The sequence below is a fragment of the Rhinoderma darwinii genome, chromosome 2 (genome assembly GCF_050947455.1).
Source record: "Rhinoderma darwinii isolate aRhiDar2 chromosome 2, aRhiDar2.hap1, whole genome shotgun sequence".
In the NCBI taxonomy this organism is placed as follows: Eukaryota; Metazoa; Chordata; class Amphibia; order Anura; family Rhinodermatidae; genus Rhinoderma; species Rhinoderma darwinii.
Window position 1 is genome coordinate 438,657,062 of NC_134688.1, and position 18,429 is coordinate 438,675,490.

Here is an 18,429-nt window from a genome sequence, read left to right on the forward strand (position 1 = left end):
ATCGAAAGCGATTGCTGCATCGTAGCGGTTACTAGCAGATCGCCAGCCCTAAGAGGCAATCGGGACTGGCGACTGCTGTTATGGCAACAGGAGACACAATGGTCTCCTGCTCTGCCATTACAGAAGCCGATTTAGGCCCCGCCGGGAGGCGAAGCCTAATCGGCTTGCTGTCAGTGAATAACTGACAGATCTAATACATTGCACTACATAGGTAGTGCAATGTATTAGAAAAAAAGAAATCTGACCGTTGGACCTTCAAGTCCACTAGTGGGACTTAAAGAAAAGTGTAAAAAAAAGTATAAAAAAGTGTAAAAAAAAGTGCAAAAAATAAAAGTTTGAAAACAATAAAAGTTTCAAGTAATCAAATAAAACACAATCCCCCTTTTACTCTTATCAAGTCCTTTATTATTGAAAAATAATAATAAACCATATGTATTTGGTATCGCCACGACCGTAACGACCTGAGGTATCAAAATATTATATTATTTATTGCACGCGGTGAACAGCGTAAAAGAAAATGTAAAAAACTTTACCAGAGTTTCTGTTTTTTGGTCACTTTGCCCTACAAATATTAGAATAAAAAGTGATCAAAAAGTCGCACGTATCCAAAATTGGTACCTATAAAAACTATAGCTCGTTCCGCAAAAAACAAGCCCTCATACACCTCCGTCGACAAAAAAATTAAAACGTTATGGTTCTCACAACTTGGCGACAGAAAAAAAATACATTCTTTTTACAAAAGTAATTTTATTGTGAAAAAAGTTGTAAAACATAAAAAAGTGCTATAAATTAGGTATCGCCGGAATCGTACTGACCCACAGAATAAAGTTAACATGTAATTTATAAACGCATGGTGAACGCTATATAAAAAAAACGAAAAAAGCTGTGCCAGAATTGCATTTTTTTGTTTACCTGGCATCCTAAAAAATAGGATAAAAGGTGATCAAAAAGTCACATGTACCCCAAAATGGTACCAATAATAACTACAGCTCGTCCCGCAACAAACCAGCCCTCATACAACTACGTCTATGAAAAATAAAATTAGTTATGGCTCCAATAAGTCAGGAAATAAAAAAATATGCAGTTGTGCCCGAGGGGAACATTTCTTCAGTTTGAAGAGGCGATTTATCAAGGACCTAAAATTAGGGAACCAGGAAAGGGAGGGCCCAAACATATCCGCTGGAAGCGACGGTGTCCGTATTATACCAGGACAACACTTCCCAGCAAAATTCCTCAAACTGCAAAGGTGCAGAGTGTGGACCAAAAGGGGGATAAGAAATGACACCATTTATCAGTGCGACACTGGCCTGTGCGGAAAGGATTGCTTCACAGCGTAACACACATCTATGGATTATTTTTTTTTTTTTCATACCACCTGACTATGCCCCTTATATACTCCGCCCCACTTACATGTACCCCCACATTATAAAACACCAGCAATACTCAAACAAATTTAGTACCAAGCAAAATCCGCTCTCCAAAAGCCAAATGGTGCTCCCTCGGCTCTGAACCCTACAGCGTGCCCAAACAGCAGTTTCCTTCAACATATATGGCATCGTCATACCCGAGAGAACCCTTTTAATAATTTTTGGGGTGTTTGTCTCCAGTGTCATAAGCTTGGCATGACATATTTGCCACTGAATGGCATATCTAGGGAAAAATATAAATTTTTAATTTGCACCATCCGCAGTGCATTCATTTATGGAAAAGACCTGTGGGGTGAAAATGCTCACTACACCCCTTAATAAATGCCTTGAGGGGTGCAGTTTCCATAATGGGGTCACTTCTCAGGGGTTTCTTTTTATTATTTCACATCTGAGCCTCTGCAGTTGTGAACCAATACTTTGTAAATCGCCAAATTAGGCCTCCACTCCGCATGGTACTCTTCACTCCTGAGCCCTGTCATATGTCCAGGCAAAAGATTAGGGCCACATGTAGGGTGTTTCTAAAACCGGGAAACACCGCATAATAATTAGAGGGCTGTCTTGTTATGGTGGCACAAGCCGGGCACCACATATTGGCATATCTATGGAAGAAAATCCCATTTTCACTCTGCAACATCGAGTGAACACTAATTTCTACAAAACACCTGCAGGGTTAAAATGCTTACTACACCCCTTGGTAAATGCATTGAGGGGTGTCGTTTCCAAAATGGGGTCACTTCTGGGGGGTTTCCACTGTTTTGGGCCCACAGGCGTCCAGAAACCAATCCAGCAACATCTGCACTCCAAATGGCGGTCCTTTCCTTCTGAGCCCTGCCGTTTGCCCAAACAGCAGTTTCTGACCACATATGGGGTATTGCCGTACTCGGGAGAAATTGCTTTACAAATTTTGGGTTCTTTTTTTCCTTTATTTGTTGAGAAAATGAAAAAATTTGCGCTAAAGCTACGTCTTATTGAAGAAAAAGGACTGTTTTTATTTTCACTGCCTAATTCTAATAAATTCTATGAAACATCTGTGGGGTCAAAATGCTTACTACACCCCTAGATGAATTCCTCAAGAGGTGTAGTTTCCTAAATGGAGTCCCTTTTTGGGCGTTTTCATTGTTTTGTCCCCTCAGGGGCTTTGCAAATGTGACCTGGCCTCCGCAAACCATTCCTGCTAAATGTGATCTCAAAAAGCCAAATAGTGCTCTTTCCCTTCTAAGCCCTGCCGTGTGTCCAAACAGCCGTTTATTACCACATGTGGGGTATTGTTTTACTCAGGAGAAATTGCTTTACAAATTTTGTGGTGCTTTTTCTCCTTCAGTCCTTCTGGAAATGAGAAAAAGTTAGCTAAACCTAGATTTTTTTTGAAAAAATGTAGATTATTATTTTCAGGGCCTACTTCCAATATTTTCTGCAAAAAAACTGTGGGGTCAAATCGCTCACTATACCCCTAGATAATTTCCTCAATGGGTGTAGTCTCCAAAATGGGGTCACTTGTGGGGGGGGTTTCCACTGTTTTGTCCCCTCAGGGGCTTCGTAAATGTGACATGGCCTCCGCAAACCATTCCTGCTAAATGTGGACTCCAAAAGCCAAATGGCGCTCTTTCCCTTCTAAGCCCTGCCGTGTGTCCAAACAGCCGTTTATTACCACATGTGGGGCATTGTTTTACTCGGGAGAAATTGCTTTACAAATTTTACGGTGCTTTTTCTCCTTCAGTCCTTGTGGAAATGAGAATAAATTAGCTAAACCTACATTTTCTTTGAAAAAATTTCGATTATCATTTTCACAGCCTACTTCCAATAATTTATGCAAAAAACCTGTGGAGTCAAAATGCTCACTATACCCCTAGATAATTTCCTCAATGGGTGTAGTTTCCGAAATGGGGTCACTTGTGGGAGGTTTCCACTGTTTTGTCCCCTCAGGGGCTTTGTAAATGTGACATGGCCTCTCAAACCATTCCTGCTAAATTTGAGCTCCAAAAGCCAAACGGCGCTCTTTCCCTTCTAAGCCCTGCCGTGTGTCCAAATATCCATTTATTACCACATATGGGGGGTAGTGTTTTACTCAGGAGAAATTGCTTTACAAATTTTGCGGTGCTTTTTCTCCTTTAGTCCTTGTGGAAATGAGAAAAAAAATTGCTAAACCTACATTTTCTTTGAAGAAATGTTGATTTTAATTTTCACGGCCTACTTCCAATAATTTCTGTAAAAAACCTGTGCGGTCAAAATGCTCACTACACCCCTAGATAATTTCCTTGAGGTGTCTAGTTTCCCAGATGGGGTCACTTTTGGGGGATTTTCACTGTTTTGGCACCGGAAGAGCCCTTCAAACCTGACATGGTGCCTAAAATATATTCTAACAAAAATAAGGCCCCAAAATCCACTAGGTGTTTATTTCTGCAAAAAAATATGAAATTTGTAAATTTCACCTCTACTTTGCTTTAATTCCTGTGAAATGTGTAAAGGGTTAAGACATTTTCTAAATGCTGTTTTGAATACTTTGAGGGGTGAAGTTTTTAAAATGGGGTGACTTTTTGGGGGTTTCTAATATATAAGGCCCTCAAAACCACTTCACAACTGAACTGGCCCCTGTAAAAATAGCCTTTTGAAATTTTCTTGAAAATGTGAGAAATTGCTGCTAAAGTTCTAAGCCTTGTAACGTCATAGAAAAATAAAAGGATGTTCAAAAAACGATGCCAATCTAAAGTAGACATATGGGGGATGTTAATTAGCAACAATTTTGTGTGTTATAACTTCCTGTCTTACAAGCAGATACATTTAAATTGAGAAAAATTCAAATTTTTGCAATTTTTCACTATATTTTCGTGTTTTTCACAATTAAATACTGAATGTATCGACCAAATTTTACCACTATCTTAAAGTCCAATGTGTCACGAGAAAACAATCTCAGAATCGCCCGGATAGGTGAAAGCATTTCGACGTTATTACCACATAAAGTGAAACATGTCAGATTTGAAAAATGAGGCTCTGTCAGGAAGGTCGAAAGTGGCTAAAGAGGGAAGGGGTTAAGAAGTCTGTTCCCATACTCGTGTTGATAGATAGATAACAATTTAGTCTTTGATCACATCTGCGTCGGGACTCCGTTCATGGGTTCCGTCTGACACGAGCATTGTCCGAAACACGTAGGCTAACTTCTACTGCAACCACACCTGTGTATACTGGAATTTTAATTGTTTGGAATAAAATTGGAACACTGTTTCCTTTGAAATACTACCAGCGCTGGATCACAGTTTCTTCCTTTCTTTTACTATTTAAAGGGTAACTAAACATTTCACAAACTTCTGACATGTCAGAAGTTTTGATTGGTGGGGGTCCAAGCACTGAGACCCTCACATATCGCTAAAACGAAGCGGCAGAAGCGCTCATGTGAGTGATCAGCCGATTCGTGTCTGTTCGGCTCTTTCTGGAAATCGGAGTAAGGGCTCAATAGAAAGAAGCGGCCGTACTGCTGACTGCAAGGAGTGAGGGGAGGCCGACATGACAGGGTAGGAGGGAACAGGTGAGGAAAGGGTTAAGGTTACGTGCAGGGAATGAAGGGGAGGGGATTGGAAGTGAGGAGGGAGGGGGAGTAGGTCTCGGGCTTCCCGCTGTTTTCCTCAGTGCGAGGGAGACAGTGAGAAGTGAGACATCACAGGAGTAGCAGCAGCAGCAGCAGCGTGTGTGTGTGTGTGTGTGTTCTTACCTGATCGTGGGAGATGGCGTCCTTCAGTGAACTTGTGGAGCGGCTCCGGGCGGCAGCTGATAATCAGGACGTCGGCTGGTTTGAGGAGCAGGTGATGAGACTTGTGGGGATGACTGTGCCCCAGGCTGCTGGGCCCCGGCGCTCTCATCGCGCGGTGTCCAGGGAGGGGCGGCTTCCTATCTATCATCCCCTGCTGTTTTGTCCTTGGATCTAGGCAGCCCTCTGATGCTCAGCCCTCCGGATAGTGGAGTGAGCAGGCCCGTGCCCCAGGTTGCTGGGCCCCGGCGCTCTCATCGCGCGGTGGCCAGGGAGGGGGGAGGGGCGGCTTCCTCTCTATCATCCCCTGCTGTTTTGTCCTTGGATCTAGGCAGCCCTCTGCTGCTCAGCCCTCCGGATAGTGGAGTGAACAGGCCCGAGGTAGTTACGCCGGGGGTGGTGCCTGCTCGCAGGTCACGGCGTACACGACCCCCAGCGAGACTTAGCCCAGAGGAAATCCCGCGGGTTCGGTGCCGCCGGGGAAGCCCCTCCAGGGTCGCTGCAGGCCGGTCCCCAGGGAGAGCGGCATCCCCTAGGGGGTCCCGGCCTGGCAGATATCCCCAGCCGCGGCGGTGCTTGGCGGTCAGGGGGGGGTTGGCTCCTGGCTTCCCCAATACCCCCCCCCATCTAGTGTGGTTCATGATGCGGTGATGTCGGCAGCCCCGCCTGGTGAAGTGCCAATCAGGGGGCTGGCTGCTGCGAGATCTGAGTCCGGAAGACTGGCGAGTCCGGTGGGATGTGGAGTGCGGTCGGAACTGTGGATACCGCATAACGGGCAGCAAGTGGCTGGCCCTATCAGCGTCGGGGCCAATATGGAGGCCGGCCCTTCGGGACAGTCTGGTCGGGGATCTCCGTGTTCGCATTGTAGGTGCGGGCAGCGGTCGCAGATAACGGGTGACACGGATGAAGGAGACGTGGTTGAGGATCGGCGTGGGCAAGTTCGTCCGGCTGGTGGGATCACAGCGCCTGAGCAGCCAGGTGGGTGCTCTTCTTCTTTTCCTACTCTTACTCCGCGCATGGGGGGTGGCGCGGGGGATGCGGCGGGTTCTGGGGCAGTCGTCTGGTCTGCCGGGGGAGGTGGTAGCGGTCTCGATGACATAGTGGGATGTTTGCGTGAGCTGGTTAGCAGATTGGATAGGTCGCAGGCCCCGGTATCGGCGGGGGTGTCCCCGGTTGCGGTTTGGTCGGCGCCGCCGTTGGTAGTGCAGCCGCATGATAGGGTGCAAGTGGGGGGCTCGGCGGGGGCGGTGGCTGTGTCAGTGCAGACAGACGGGGCTCAAGAGGCTGACAGGGTGCGCTTGGATGATAGAGCAAGAGGGGAGGTGTATGTCTGTTTTGAGGGGCCGTTGGGGGCGCATTTAAAACAGGAAGTTCGGGAGCGTATTTGGAAAGACGAATATGTGGAGATATTTTCCCTTCTTCCGTTGGTAAAATTTAATTTGGACAAAGGGAAGAGGGATGAGAGCAAAAAGGAAGAGGAGGAACGTCGGCGTTATCGGCTTATCCCACAAACTTTTGTGAATTGGCTGCAGGCCTTTGCGATCTTGGCTAGTGTGGTGGGGGAAAAGGCGCCGGAAAATTGTTCCACGCTTTTTTGCTATATGGATGCTATCGGTGAGGCGCATCGGGCTTATGGCGGTATGGCGTGGCTGCGTTATGATGAACAATTTCGGCAGCGGAAGGCGGTTCGGCCCGGCATTAGATGGGATCAGAAGGATATCGCATTATGGTTGAGGGTGACGGCTCCTGGTTAAGCCGGGACAGTCCTTTCCAGGGAGCGGAGGGTCTGCAGGGCAGGTCTGTCAGTCTGGTCAAGGTTCCGGTTCAAAACTCGGTTTTTGCTGGCAGTTTAACGACGGCCAGTGTAAATTTGGGGCAACGTGTAAGTTCAAGCACGTGTGTTCCCATTGCAGCGGGTCATCTCATGGCGCATCAAGGTGTTTGCGAAAAGGCAAGAAGGGAGGGGGATCAGGGGGTTCAGCTGGTCAAGGGGGTGACGCCGGTGAAGCTGGAAAGGATAGCCCCCTTTCTAGGTAGATACCCGGATAGGGATGGGGCGCAATTGATTGCGGATGGTTTTAGCGTGGGTTTTGTAATTCCTTCTCCTCCTTATGATATTCCAGTGACTCGCCGGAATCTCTGGTCCGCTTACCAGCATGCGGGGGTGGTGACTGAAAAACTTCTTAAAGAAGTGGGTTTGGGTCGCATGGCTGGGCCTTTTGTTGAACCACCAGTGTCGGATCTTGTTGTTTCCCCGTTGGGTGTGGTGCCGAAGCGGGAGCCAAACAAGTTTCGGTTGATTCATCATCTTTCTTTTCCCCGGGGTGCATCGGTTAACGATGGTATTGATCCGGTATTGTGTTCGGTGGTGTACGCGTCATTTGATAAAGCGGTGGCGCTGGTGCAGGAAGCGGGCGCAGGTGCTTTGTTGGCAAAAACCGACATTGAGGCGGCTTTCCGGTTGCTGCCGGTTCATCCCAAGAGTCAACCGTTGTTGGGTTGTTTTTGGGAGGGGAAGTTTTTTGTGGATCGTTGTTTGCCAATGGGCTGTTCCCTGTCTTGCGCCTACTTTGAGGCTTTTAGTTCTTTTTTGGAATGGGTAATTAGGGATGTCGCAGGTGTGAATTCAGTTATTCACTACCTGGATGATTTTTTGTGTGTTGGCCCAGGCAGATCAGCGGTGTGCGCCAATATTTTGTTTGCCTTGCAGAGAGTCATGAAGGAGTTTGGAGTCCCGCTGGCTCCTGACAAAACGGAGGGGCCTGTTACGGTTATTCATTTTTTGGGCATCGAAATTGACTCGGTTTTAATGGAATGCAGGCTTCCGGAGGATAAGTTGGGGGCTCTTCGTTTGGAGGTTCAGGCGTCGTGTCGGCTTAAAAAGGTCACCTTACGTAGTCTGCAGTCATTGTTAGGGAAGTTAAACTTTGCATGTCGGATCATGCCTATGGGCAAGGTGTTCAGTAGGCGGTTGGCGGCGGCGACTGCTGGTGTGAGGGCTCCGCATCACTTTGTCAGATTGAGAGGGGAGCATCGGGACGATTTGGAAGTGTGGCATCGGTTTTTGGGACAGTACAACGGCAGGTCCTTGTGGATGGCTGGGGCTTTCGATTCCGTGGATCTGGATTTATTTACGGATGCGGCTGGAGGGGGCGGTTTTGGTGCTTATTGTGGGGGCCAGTGGTGTGCTGGGGGATGGCCGGTTAGTTGGGTAGAAAGCGGTTTGACAAAGAACCTGGCCCTGCTCGAGCTGTTTCCCATCGTGGTCGCTGTGACCATTTGGGGGGATAGGCTCAGGGACAAGAAGATTCGTTTTCACTGCGATAACCTAGGGGTGGTGTTGGCTATCAATAACATCTCGGCGTCTTCTCCTCCGGTGGTTCAACTGTTGCGGCATTTGGTGTTGGTTTGTTTGTCATTAAATGCTTGGGTGGTGGCGGTGCATGTGCCGGGGGTTGAAAATTGCGTTGCTGATGCCCTTTCTCGCTCACAGTGGGATCGTTTTCGTCAGCTGGCGCCGGGAGCGGATCGGATCGGCATGGTATGTCCGGATCATCTTTGGGAGTTGGTCTCTCTGCGGCAGGAGCATTGATTGAGCGATCCTTGGCGAGTTTTACATGGGCAGCGTATAGGGCTGGCTGGGCTCAATGGGAGCTTTGGTTGAGAGGTTTGGGTGACGTCCGGTCAGACCGGGACAGGATGGTGGCCTTATTGTATTGGTTGGGGGATGCGTATGAGTCTGGTGTGTCTGTAGCGAAAGTGAATAAGTTTGTGTCCGCTGTGGCATTTGGCTTGAAATTGCATGGCGAAAAAGACGTTACCAAAGAATTTTTGGCGGTTCAAGCTTTAAAAGGTATTCGCAGGGGAAGAGGGTCGGTAGATCGGCGGCGGCCAGTTTCTTACCGAATTCTTTGCCTATTAGGAACGGCCGTGGAGTTGGTTTGCAGTTCAGCCTTCGAAGTCCGGTTGTTTCGCTTGGCTTTTTCATTAGCCTTTTTTGGGGCTTTTAGAGTGGGTGAATTGGTGTCACCAAGTGGGTTGCGCGCGGGGGGACTGAGTCAAGAGGATGTGGAGTTGTTTGCCGATAGAGTGGAGATATTGCTGCGCAGGTCAAAAACGGACACGGCGGGTAAGGGGACGCGAATTGTGTTATTTGCCATCAGGGGCTCGGCGGTGTGTCCGGTACAGTGTATGTCTGCTTTTGGGGTACAGGTGGGGGTAATGGGGTTCCGTTACTGCGGCATGAAGACGGGTCCTTTTTATCCAGGTTTCAATTTGGGGCAGTGTTTAAACGCTGTTTGCTGGCAATTGGGTTGCAGTCAGCTGAGTATTCTTCCCATTCGTTTCGTATTGGCGCAGCAACTGAGGCGGTGCGATGGGGGTTGGATGAGGCTGGGGTCAGGCATATCGGGAGATGGGAGTCTAACCGTTTTCGATCTTATGTGCGGCCTCACTTGCTGTCAGACTGTTAAGAAGCTGCTGGGAGGTATGTGGTGCTGGTGGAAGATGGAGTGTGATTGGGAGTTGTAAGAAGTGTGTGTTTATTTCTTTCACAGGTTCGCGTCCTTTGCTGGTGTGGATCCTGAGGCACTCCTTTGTGTACTGGGGCGCATTACGGGCGGAGGTTCGCCCGGATGGTCGTCAACTAAGGATTCAGCGGGAGGATGCTATCCTGCATTGGCTGGGTTTTCGGGGAATGGTTTGGTCAAGGGTACTACCGGAATTCCAGGTGTATACGCAGCTAGACCGGGTTCCCGAAATTTTAGTTTTACATGTTGGGGGGAATGATTTGAGTGTTCGCCCTTTTCGAGATTTGGTGAGGGATATTAAGCACGACTTGTTGTGTTTATGGGCATTACACCCGGGCCTGATTATAGTATGGTCAGATATTGTACCAAGAAAGACATGGCGCTTGGCCCGATCCGTGGAGAGACTTAATAAGGCCAGAATAAAAGTAAACAGGGCTGTGTCTGCATTTGTGGCAAGAAATGGAGGTGTTGTGGTCAGGCATAGGGATCTGGAAGGGGGGGTAGGTTGTTATTGGAGACAGGATGGGGTGCATTTGAATGAGGTGGGGATGGATTTGTGGAGTTTGGCCCTAGCAGACGGGATTGAAAGAGGTGTGTTGGTGTGGAGGAGCTCACGGCCTTGAGGCGGTCAAGGTCCATGTCGCAGTGGCGGGGGGAGTCCTTGAGGTTGGTCAGTAAAACTGGTGGGGGGGGTCGCATCAGGGGTATGCGTCCCCCAAAAATAGGTGGAAGGCTTCTTAGGGTGTTACCCCTTTGAAGTGCTTTATGGAAAAGCCATCTGCAAGAAGGTGCCTTCGAGCCGGTTTACGGCTGGAGGTAAAACAAGTGGTGGTGGCAGATGGCTACGTTTTTTTATAAGTCGTGGTAACCTCAAGGGCTTCCCCTGGTCAATTATAAGGTGTTATTTATATTGACCCTGTTAAGGGTTTGGTATGTGTATTCTGGTAGAATTTCCAATGTTTGGGAATTCTAAGTTATTTAAAGTTTGGGTTATAAAATTTTCTAATTTTATAAAATTTATAATAAACGGCTGCTGTGGCCATTAAAATCCAACCTGGTGTCGTGTGTTATTATTCTAAAAGGGTAAGGAATAATTATGGATCACTCGACTCTACTTATCCAAGTCAAGTCTATGAGGCCGTACTCCGATACATCGTCTTTCCGGAAAAAGCCGAACAGAAACTAAGTGGCTGAGCGCTCACACAAGTGCTTCTGCCACTTCGTTTTAGCCGTTGGTGGGGGTTTCATTGCTCGGACCCTTACCAATCAAAACATCTGACATGTCACTATGACATGTCAGAAGTTTGTCAAACGTTTAGTTACCTTTAAATGGGTTATTATCGAGTTTTTAAAGATCAGATTTGGTAGTGTATTATCAAGCTCAAGCAGCCTAGAGAAGAAAATTTACATATGAAAAAATATCTTAAAATAGATATTAGATTTGATATATACAAGGTGTGTAAGGCTCAAAGTAAAAGTGAATCATGACATCGTTAATGCCACCGTCAATAGCGACCGCGGCATTTAACTTTGTTTACAGAGGGAGTGCGCTCCCTCTGTCACCCATCGGCGGCCCGCGAATGCAATCGCGGGTCTCCGATGGGGTGTCATGGCAGCCGGGGGCTTGATAAAAGCCCCCAGGTCTGCCCTGGACAGATTGCCTGTCAGATTTACACTGACAGGCAATAATGCTCTGGTATACGAAGTATACCAGAGCATTATATCAACGATCTGAAGATCGCACAGTAAAGTCCCCTAGTGGGACTAGTGAAATAAATAATAAATGTGAAATAAAGATTCATAAAAAAAGTTACAGTAAAAAAATAAATAAAACCATTTTTTTCCATAAAAAGTGGTTTTATTTAGTAAAAGTGTAAAAAAATAAACAAAAGTACACATATATGGTATCGCCGCGACCGTAATGACTCCATTAATAAAGTTAATATGTAATTTAAACCACAAGGTGAACACCGTAAAAAAAAACACAAAAAACAATGGCAAAATTGCAATTTTTTTCCATTGCCGCCCGAAAAAGTCATAATAAAAATGAATCAATAAGTCCCATGCAGTACCAATCAAAACTATGTCTCGTCCGCAGAAAACAAGCCCAAAAAATCACTACATTGATGAAAGATAAAAAAATTACGGCTCTTGGAAAGCGACGCTGCAAAAACAAATAATTTTAGTTCAAAAGTGTTTTTATTGTGCAAAAGTCGTAAAACATAAAAAAACCTCTACATATGTGGTATAACCGTAATCGTACCGACCCATAGAATAAAGGTAACATGTTATTTACGCCGGACAGTGAACGGCGTCAATTTAAAAACGCATAAAACAATGGCGGAATTTCAGTTTTTTTTTTATAATCCCCCCCAAAAAAGTTAATAAAAGTTAATAAAAAAATTATATGTACCCAAAAATGGTGCTATTAAAAAGTACAACTAATCCCGCAAAAAACAAGTCCTCATACAGCTATGTAGACTAAAAAATAAAAAAGTTATAGCTCTTTGAATGCGACTATAGAAAAACGAATAAAATAGCTTGGTCATTAGGGCCTAAAATGGGCTGGTCACTAAGGGGTTAAAGGGGTTTTCCAGTCACAGGAAATGAATAACCAAACCTCGTGATAGGCCATCAATATCAGCTGTTTTAAAGGCGCCGTGGCGCTCGTACAAGCGCTGATTCCCCTTCATTACTGTCACTGCTTGTAGTTTGAATCGCCGACACCCGAGGAGAGGCCATTCATTTCTAATGACTGTAAAAACCCTTTAAATAACCATGTGCAATACAGAGGCAGTAGGCGATAGGGTTCAGTAAAGGTATGTAGAATAGCATATAGGTATGCGGTACAGGGGGTAATCCTACAATGAAGTCAGGAACAGAGCAGATCACAACTGAAGACAAATAAGATAGCAGAATAAGGCCACGTTCAGACGTGGCAGAATTTTTCCACTGCAAATGTTGGTGCAGATTTGGGGCAATTACACAACGAATCTGCACCAACATTTGCATATTTGACAGGTAATTCAGACGTTGCAGATATCACAGCGGACTTGCCACAGATTTCAGTTTTTGCATTGCAAAGACTGAAATCTGCAGTGAAATTCTCCGCAATGGAAAGAACATGCTGCGGAGGGAAAAATCAGCACCGCCGCCTAATTTCCGCACAGTTATTTTCTGCAACGTCTGAACTAACTTTCCTAAAAATATATAGAAAGAAATGAAAAAAACGGCTGCTGCAGAATTCCGCAGCAAAATTCAACAGCAATTCCGCCACGGCTGAACGTGCCCTTATGATGATGTCTTGGGTAAAGCTTAGCCAGAGTCCTCAATGTCATTGTTTCAAAATACACTAATATATATATATATATATATATATATACACACCGCATTCCAAATTATTATGCAAATGTTATTTTTCGCTGATTTTCCTAAATAGTCGATGCAAATGACAGTCAGTATAATCTTCAAGCCATCAACCGTTGGAGTATTTTATGCACAGAAGAAAGAAAAGGAGAATACAAGCCTATATATAAAATATAACTTTATTGACATAAACATATAATGTATTAAAAACAGATACACACAATGGACTAAAGGACACTGTTGCAATTACAGTAGATAAAGACACATGTTCAGACTGTGTAATGATCCTGCCAAAGAACAAGAGAAGTGAGTACAGAGATAGTGCTATATAGCTCTGAGTACAGCCATATATTAGCATGCATGGTACCAATACTTGAACCTAACAATAAAGGGTCAAGGGCAAAACAGTGTGCAAGGATGGACTCGTATACTATGCAGTGACTCACACACCAGAGCTAAATAGTAACCCAAAAGAGGTTTGTAGGAAGTTCAGTAGTAGAAACAAATCTCTTACCCATGAATGGCTATTGGTGCAGTCTGACAGCGTGCACTAGACCCCAACGCGCGTTTCGCACTTTGCTTCCTCAAGGGGTTTAGAGTGTCTGATAAACTGCTGTCTTAAATACACTTGGCAGCAGCTGATGTAGGTGTTTGTTAAATGCCGAACGTGCATTGGCGCGCATCCTCCGTCGACACCGGAAGTGCGGCAGGCCCCACTTCCAGCCCCCAGCGCCGTTGCGCACACCCGGGATCCCCGACGCGTACAGGGATCCCGGCCATGCGCAGTGCGCAAAGGGGGCACGGACCGGGCCAGACACAGGTCGGTGACGTACAGAGGAGGCGCGCACCTCATTGGACATGGAACAAACAAGATCAATAGGGTAAGTATTTGAACATATGCTTACAGAATGATCGACGGATAACACTAATATGCTTACTATGTCCATATATTAAAAACAAACTATAAAAGAAATATTATGATGTGAAAAGATAATAAATGAATGATAATAATAATACAAACTAATGACATAATATAAGCAAGAGTGTACGTGACAATAGGAATTCATGTAGTTAGAAACTAATATGGAGATATGTGATAATCGCCGAAAAAGATACACCTGTATCTGTGTATATAAATATATAGAACAGTGAATATAAAGTGAGTGAAAAAAGTGAAAAAAAAATAAAAAATATATGAGTATACACTGACGAGACTAAACAAAAATATGTCTAATGTAGTAGTGTTCAAGTGCAAAGTTAAATAGGGGGAGAGAAATAAACTCCCAATTATAAGCAAAGTGAATAAAAGAATAAATATTAAGTTACAAGCGGAATTACCGTTAAAAGTATCCCCGAGGGTGATACAGTATATTCCTATGTGATCATAGGTTGGTTATACATATAATCATAAACTACATAGAGAATATACTTAACCAAAAAAGATAATAAAAACATAATAGATAAAAAGGACAATTAGAGCACAAAAAATACATATATATAGATATCATATATATCCATCTGAGCATACATCTTCTTTCAATTTTCCAAGGCTATTCCATTTCAGCTTTCCATACGTTTGTTCCAATAGAGGATGTAAATGATGAATCAAACACCTATGTACTGTAAACAAAAGACACAACGTTAAAAGAAAGATAAAAACATGTGAAGGTAGGGAAGGTAGGGAATACATATGGAGGACCTTAAAGAAAAGGGGCAAAGTTTAATTGCTCATTGAGGCCATTGGGAGTCATGGATCCCAATTTGACTATCCACATACACTCCCTCTGGGCCAGGATCTTCTTCAAATCGCCCCCTCTGATGCCACAATGGATGCGCTCTATTCCACGGATTTTCAAGGAATTTGGATTGCATCCATGATACTGTTTAAAGTGTCTTGGCAAAGTTTTAAGTAGTGTGGGGTCGCTTATTAAGTTCGCTCTAGTGATGTCCCGAACATGCTCTCTAGTGCGTATCCTCAGTTGCCTAGAGGTCAACCCCACATAAACTTTGGGACAGCCACAAAGTGCATAGTATACTACATGCGTAGTGCTACAGGAGATATAATCTCTAATCTTAAAGATCCGTATTCCATCAACTGTTGAAAAATCGCTTGCTCTGCTGATATTAGGGCAGGCACTGCAGTCACCGCATGGGTAACATCCCACTCTAGGCTCTCTTGTGCTAAAGGGATTGACATTTTTAGGTACGTAGTGGCTTTTGGTCAGTATATCTTTCAGATTCTTGCTCCTTTTCGCGGTCATCAAAGGTCCGCTTCACTCGTAGGAACTGTCCAACCGGGATGGCTTTGACAGTAGGACGAGTGTGGAAGGACTCAGCATGCAGCAGTGAATTAACAGACGTTATTTTGTTTATTTGGCAGGGGACCGAGTGTGAATTGGAGATATGCATGCGGCAGTTGAATTCTAACCCGTTTAATATCAAACTGACTTATAAGGTACATAAATCCTCGATAGAGTTTTTGGATATATTAATTTCCGCTGACCAAGATGGATTTCTTCAGACCGACCTTTATCGTAAATCCACGTCTGTTAATTCACTGCTGCATGCTGAGTCCTTCCACACTCGTCCTACTGTCAAAGCCATCCCGGTTGGACAGTTCCTACGAGTGAAGCGGATCTGTTCCACTGATGGGTTGTTTGAAAGGCAGTCCGATCAACTGAAATCCAGATTTTCAGATAGGGGGTACAGCGCACGTCTGATTAAGTCAGGATACAATAGGGCTAGAAGAACCCCACGTGGCGACCTCCTACGGACTAAAACCCATTCAACGGTTGATAATAATATACGCTTTATTACAACCTATAATAACCAGTGGGACTAAATGAGACAGATTCTTGGATCACATTGGTCTATTCTACGATCCGAACCATCGTTAGCACAGTGTTTACCTATGAGACCTTTGATGACCGCGAAAAGGAGCAAGAATCTGAAAGATATACTGACCAAAAGCCACTACGTACCTAAAAATGTCAATCCCTTTAGCACAAGAGAGCCTAGAGTGGGATGTTACCCATGCGGTGACTGCAGTGCCTGCCCTAATATCAGCAGAGCAAGCGATTTTTCAACAGTTGATGGAATACGGATCTTTAAGATTAGAGATTATATCTCCTGTAGCACTACGCATGTAGTATACTATGCACTTTGTGGCTGTCCCAAAGTTTATGTGGGGTTGACCTCTAGGCAACTGAGGATACGCACTAGAGAGCATGTTCGGGACATCACTAGAGCGAACTTAATAAGCGACCCCACACTACTTAAAACTTTGCCAAGACACTTTAAACAGTATCATGGATGCAATCCAAATTCCTTGAAAATCCGTGGAATAGAGCGCATCCATTGTGGCATCAGAGGGGGCGATTTGAAGAAGATCCTGGCCCAGAGGGAGTGTATGTGGATAGTCAAATTGGGATCCATGACTCCCAATGGCCTCAATGAGCAATTAAACTTTGCCCCTTTTCTTTAAGGTCCTCCATATGTATTCCCTACCTTCCCTACCTTCACATGTTTTTATCTTTCTTTTAACGTTGTGTCTTTTGTTTACAGTACATAGGTGTTTGATTCATCATTTACATCCTCTATTGGAACAAACGTATGGAAAGCTGAAATGGAATAGCCTTGGAAAATTGAAAGAAGATGTATGCTCAGATGGATATATATGATATCTATATATATGTATTTTTTGTGCTCTAATTGTCCTTTTTATCTATTATGTTTTTATTATCTTTTTTGGTTAAGTATATTCTCTATGTAGTTTATGATTATATGTATAACCAACCTATGATCACATAGGAATATACTGTATCACCCTCGGGGATACTTTTAACGGTAATTCCGCTTGTAACTTAATATTTATTCTTTTATTCACTTTGCTTATAATTGGGAGTTTATTTCTCTCCCCCTATTTAACTTTGCACTTGAACACTACTACATTAGACATATTTTTGTTTAGTCTCGTCAGTGTATACTCATATATTTTTATTTTTTTTTTCACTTTTTTCACTCACTTTATATTCACTGTTCTATATATTTATATACACAGATACAGGTGTATCTTTTTCGGCGATTATCACATATCTCCATATTAGTTTCTAACTACATGAATTCCTATTGTCACGTACACTCTTGCTTATATTATGTCATTAGTTTGTATTATTATTATCATTCATTTATTATCTTTTCACATCATAATATTTCTTTTATAGTTTGCTTTTAATATATGGACATAGTAAGCATATTAGTGTTATCCGTCGATCATTCTGTAAGCATATGTTCAAATACTTACCCTATTGATCTTGTTTGTTCCATGTCCAATGAGGTGCGCGCCTCCTCTGTACGTCACCGACCTGTGTCTGGCCCGGTCCGTGCCCCCTTTGCGCACTGCGCATGGCCGGGATCCCTGTACGCGTCGGGGATCCCGGGTGTGCGCAACGGCGCTGGGGGCTGGAAGTGGGGCCTGCCGCACTTCCGGTGTCGACGGAGGATGCGCGCCAATGCACGTTCGGCATTTAACAAACACCTACATCAGCTGCTGCCAAGTGTATTTAAGACAGCAGTTTATCAGACACTCTAAACCCCTTGAGGAAGCAAAGTGCGAAACGCGCGTTGGGGTCTAGTGCACGCTGTCAGACTGCACCAATAGCCATTCATGGGTAAGAGATTTGTTTCTACTACTGAACTTCCTACAAACCTCTTTTGGGTTACTATTTAGCTCTGGTGTGTGAGTCACTGCATAGTATACGAGTCCATCCTTGCACACTGTTTTGCCCTTGACCCTTTATTGTTAGGTTCAAGTATTGGTACCATGCATGCTAATATATGGCTGTACTCAGAGCTATATAGCACTATCTCTGTACTCACTTCTCTTGCTCTTTGGCAGGATCATTACACAGTCTGAACATGTGTCTTTATCTACTGTAATTGCAACAGTGTCCTTTAGTCCATTGTGTGTATCTGTTTTTAATACATTATATGTTTATGTCAATAAAGTTATATTTTATATATAGGCTTGTATTCTCCTTTTCTTTCTTCTGTGCATAAAATGTCTATATAGGAGTGCCTTTATTGTTACCTGGGGAGCATGCTTTACCGTATAGCAGCTAGCCCCTTCTTTTTTCATTGCTGTAGGAGCTTTTCTGTTTATATAACCGTTGGAGTATAATGCAAATTTTATTGAACAAATCTCCTAATGATAACAGATTTTTTTTAGAAGTAAAAAACTCAAAATTCACGGTTTCAAATTATTATGCACAACAGAGATAAAAACATTTTAAAGGTTGTAAAGAGAACTAAAATGGTAATTTGTTGAATTTGCAGCATCAGGAGGTCATATTTACAGAAATCAAAAGCC

At 44.2% G+C, this 18,429-nt stretch overlaps 1 protein-coding gene and 1 pseudogene across 1 annotated transcript in view; one reads left to right on the forward strand and one right to left on the reverse strand.

Moving 5' to 3' along the window:
- HTR1F (5-hydroxytryptamine receptor 1F) overlaps positions 1-18,429 on the reverse strand; it is a 250,822-nt gene that overhangs the window by 157,029 nt on the left and 75,364 nt on the right. The gene's annotated exons all lie outside the window — the stretch shown is intronic.
- Positions 8,793-9,638, forward strand: LOC142741893 (uncharacterized; annotated as a pseudogene).